Raw genomic sequence first — 5,129 nt, 5'->3', positions numbered from 1 at the left:
AGGGAGGGACTTGGCGGGGCTTCCTCGCACTCCCGCCGGCCTTGCAGGTCCACCGCCGGGCCCCTGATGTCAGGGGTTGTGGCATATGCTAATGAGTTATGTTAATGAGTTCCCCTAGCTCTTTTTCTACGAAATGACCCCTGACTCCAAGTGAAGGGCAGGCTATAAATCCAATCTTTTTTTTGCTTACAAGACTCCACAGCTTAGAGGGAACCTTGATCGAGACATGATCTTGGACTTCAGAGCTGCAATGCCCCTGGGCGCCACATGCACAAGGGATTCCCAGCTACAAAATGCCAGCCACTACTAGGGTTGCCAAGTGAAAATAACTTACCGGCGGGGGAGCCTTGCTGTGCTCCGGGAGCCGTCCTGCGATGCGCGCGCGTGCGCGCCGCCAGCACATCACCAGAAGTGACGCGCAATGTCGATCACGTTGAAGGCGTGGCCCCAATCATCGGAGGGAAAACCATAGAGTTTTCCCTCCGACGATCGGGGCCACGCCCCCAATGTGATTGACGTGGTTGCGTCGCCTCTGGCGACACAGCCACTGCGCTTCGGGGGACAGAGTTCCCCCCGGGGGCCGATTCCGTGGTGGCGGAATTCGGGCCTCCGAAGCAGGGGTTTACCCGCCACCCGCCCCCACTTGGCAGCCCTAGCCACTACTGTGTTATAAGCCCAAGACTCGCTGAAAAGACAATAATGCTGAGAAAAGCTGAAGGCAGCAGGAGAAGAGATGGATGGGCTGAATCAAGGAAGCCACAATCTTCAGTGTGCAAGACCTGAGCGAGGCTGTTAAAGACAGGACGCTCTGGAGGTCATTTGTTCAGAGGGCCACCAGAAGTCGCAAGCAACTTGACAGCACATACTACACACACATTATAATCCTCTGTGGGCACCTATGCAATACAATATGGTGCAAAAATGAGTAGTTGTGCATTTGACCTTAGCAGTGTTACGTTAGCCAGTGATCCAAAATGGCCAGCCAGATGTTCCTGGGATCCTTTGAGCTTCCCTGGGACACACTGCCAAAGCTGCCGTATGGCTGAGGCTACGATGGCTGCACCCTCTTGCCCTTGGTCCCGCCCTGCTCCATCCAGGTGAGTCCTGCTGCTGCTGGGCCCAGGGGTATGTCCTGGCCCACCCGGCGGGTCATCGGCAGGTAGCTCACCACAGGTGGGCTGGCCATTTAACTTACAGGGACGTTTCCCAGTGGGCCACTGGCCTAGAAGGCCACTGGTGGCTACGCATAGGGATAGCCAAGTCCCGGCGACTCTGCCAGTGCCTCCGGGGCCACTTGCTGCAGATCACCGGCAAGAGTAATGGGTGTGAGCCTCCCTCATAGTCTCCTGCACGGCTGTCAAGTGAGACGGAGGAAGCGGTGGATGAGTTAATGCCCACTGCCGGCACGGCTAAGCCGAGTAGCCCCTCTGCTTGTCTCGGGGCCATGGTCACTGCCCAGGCCGCTCCTGCAGGTTGCCCCAGTCGCCTTTCCTCTCTCCCTTTCGGCACAGGAGAGAAGATCGTACTTTAATGGGCATCACAATTCAATGCAGTTGCGTTTTTCAGCCTTATAAAAGTTGCCAGCTCCAGGTTGCCAGCTTTTCTTAGTAATGGAGCTCAACCCAGATCTGGCAGTTCCATTTCAAATCTTGCCAGAGCTGGGTTGAGCTCCATCACTAAGAAAAGTGGCCTGATGAAGCCCTAAAAAATGGCAAAAAGATGAAGAAGAAGAGGAGGAGGAGGAGGAGGAGATTGGATTTATACCCTGCCCTTAACTTGGAGACTCAAAGTGGCTTACAATCTCCTTTCTCTTCCCCTTCCCACAACAGACACCCTGGGAGGTAGTTGGGGCTAAGAGTGCTCTTTCCAGAACTGCCCTTAGAACATGTCTGATAGAGCTATGACTTCCCCAAGGTCATCCAGCAGCTGCAAGTGGAGGAGTGGGGAATCAAACTCCCATGCACTTAACCACTACACCTATTCTTTTGATTAGCACTACAGCTAGTCTTAGGAGCTGCGGTGGCTCAAGTGGTTAAGATGCTGAACTGCAGGCTGTGGAAGGTCAGTAGTTCAGCAGTTCGAGACCCAAGTTGCCGCATGACAGAGTGAGCGCCCGTCTCTCGTTCCAGCTCCTGCCAACCTAGCAGTTTGAAAGCAAGAAATTGCAAGTAGATAAATAGGTACCACTTCGGTGGGAAGGTAACAGCGTTCCGTGCGCCTTGGTGTTTAGTCATGCCGGCCACATGACCACGGAAACATCTTCGGACAGTGCTGGCTCTTCGGCTTTGAAATGGAGATGAGCACCGCAACCCTAGAGTCGGACTCGACTGGCTTTCGAGCAAGGGAACCTTTACCTTTACCTTTTACAGCTAGTCTTGAGCCTATTCCATTTGCTGCGTGTTTTCTTTTGGAAACTCTTCTCTGCACCATGAGCCGGTGACCTCGTCACTCTGAAGAGAGACTTGTACTTTCAAGGATGATTGGGTCACTATTCAGCTGGTGCAGATGTCATTTATGCATGGCGGCAAAATCATTTGTTACGTGTATCATTTATGGTTGTGAGTCGAACTGCGTAAGAAGAGAGCAGTTTCAAGTGTGATTCGTACAGCGTGACAGATTATTCGGGTTATTCGTTTGCACACCTGTATTCACTGTATTCCCATTTCTGTGTGGTGGTTAACCACCTGGAGGTTGTTAACCCCATGTGACTTTAAGGGGCATCACAATAAAATGCAATTGTGTTTTTCAGCCTTTGGATGGATCACCCGTATAGTCTACTACCCAGGGAATCATTGAGACGTGCCTTGGACACAACCAGCACTTCCCATGTTCTGAACTAGAGCGCTTTCCAATGTTATCCTAAGCAGAGTTATGCCTTTCTATGACCACTGAAGTGAATGGATGTTGAAGGGTGGAACTCAGTTCAGGATTGCACTGCTCTAAGCCTTCCGGGTCATTTAGCTGAATGACAAACATCAAGTCATAAGACTGCATCAGGCATTTCCAAACGTCTCTTTTTGCACAGCCAAGACCGGGGAAGCACCTTCCTCGCTCACCTTTTCTCCTTCCTTGTGGAACCAAAGTCAAGCTTCCGCATTCTGCTTAGGCACGTGTGTCTAATTCATTTCCCCAGCTTAGCGAGATTTGCCCCGAGTCATTTCCTATTTGCTCTCGTGCTGTGAGCGGAGTCAAATTCTCTGCGAGAAGTCGGTTTGGTTCCAGTTATTATCTCTGTTGAATGAGCATGCCTGGACCCCCGATCCCGCTCTGGGCGTATAGAAAAGACTGCCAGCTCGTGCTGGGAGTATAGCTTAGCTTGTATGCGAATAAACGCCCCGCAAAAGGAACCAGGCAAACAAAGGCAGACAAGCCTGAGATGAAATAACACAGATTCAAAGTAAGCAAGCAATCAGCTTGGAAGGGAAATAAAAAGCATACAGTTTACAGTAAATGGCTTGTGGAAAATAACCTTCCCAGCTGGCATCCTCAAGAGTTAACACCCAGGTGCCCTCACTCTCCGTGGCTTTAATGTGCCCTTCCTTTGAAGATCATTAGCACCGGATTATAAGGAATTGGCTGGATTAAAGAGAACGGAAGGCCTTCTTCTCTGCTCTCGGTCAAGCCATTTGCCTCACACGGCCTTGGATCCTCAGCCAGGCCCATAATTATATTTCATTAAAGCCCCTGCCATGAGGGCGACTGCATACGAAACCCTCACTCTTTGCCTGCTAGAGACCTTTCATACCAAAGGTTGCTACAGTCGCTGGGACGAAAATAGAACCTTCGCTCTCAGCTACCGCAGTTTAAAAAAAAGAAGGAAAGTAAAAGAAAAAGCCTACCATTGTTCAAAAGTCATTTGTTCCAACGCGCACTCCGGCGCAGTACCAACATGCACTCACGCCCCACACAAATCAAAACCGGAGTAGGGGCAGGCGCTGGCCTTGCAAAGTGAAAAAGTGAAATATGAACCTCCCACAGCATCCCTCCCCGTGCCTATAACATATTGATCTGCTCCCGCAACCGCTCAGATCTATTATAGACCCTTCTTAATAGAAAGCCACTTAATTTACTGCAACACGGTTATGATCACAGCTGCAGACAATACGAGATGCTGGCGGGTTGATAAATACGGGTGGGCTAATTGGGGAGCGTCTCGAAGGGGGGGGAGAGGACAAGGACAGGGGGGAGTGACATCTTCTCGTGGTGGCGTCATCGCCAAAGATCTTCTGCCGTGATTGTTATGTCATCAATTAGACCCTTTGCGAGACAGAGAGGGAGAACCCACGGTTTACAAGGCACTTTCCCTCTAAAAAGGAAACCAGCAAGATCGATAACAGCTTCTCTGTTCAGGTGCTTAGGAAAAGGTAGTGTGGGCGGGATTATTGTTTCCTTAACCTTCTGGGGGAACAGGGTTTTTTAAAGGAACAATAGTTCATTTCTATGAACTAGGAAATGAACGGCATTTCTAAATGAAAAGAGTTCCGTGTTCCACGGGGAGCGGGGAGGCACACCCTCAGAGCAGGGTGTGTTCCCAATTGACGTTGACTCCAGCTAAAGTTATCCAAAATTTGATTTTCTGATCACAAGCATATTTGCTCAGAGGGCCTTACATCCAAGTGTGTTTCAGACATTTTCTGATCACAAGCATATTTGCTCAGAAGCAAGCTCCAATGAGCACAGTGGGCCTTACGTCCAAGTGCGTTTCAGACGTAGGGTTGGTACCTGAAGGTAAAGGCAAAGGTTCCCTTGCTCGAAAGCCAGTCGAGTCCGACTCTAGGGTTGCCGTGCTCATCTCTGTTTCCAAGCCGAAGAGCCAGCGCTGTCCGAAGATGTTTCCGTGGTCATGTGGCCGGCATGACTAAACACCAAGGTGCACGGAACGCTGTTCCCTTCCCACCGAAGCGGTCCCTATTTATCTACTTGCAATGTCTTGCTTTCGAACTGCTAGGTTGGCAGGAGCTGGAACTAGAGGCGGGAGCTCACTCCGTCATGCGGCACACTCGGGTCTCGAACTGCTGAACTACTGACCTTCCACAGCCTGCAGGTCAGCGTCTTAACCACTTGAGCCACCGCAGCTCCTGAAGCCCTCCCGCTATTATGATTGATCTCCAGACAAGCAAGATCAGTTC

This window comes from Gekko japonicus, unplaced genomic scaffold (assembly GCF_001447785.1).
Source record: "Gekko japonicus isolate JY-2015 unplaced genomic scaffold, Gekko_japonicus_V1.1 scaffold5105, whole genome shotgun sequence".
NCBI classification, from domain to species: domain Eukaryota; kingdom Metazoa; phylum Chordata; class Lepidosauria; order Squamata; family Gekkonidae; genus Gekko; species Gekko japonicus.
The sequence above is the reverse complement of the archived record's forward strand: the minus strand, read 5'-3'. Positions refer to the sequence as shown.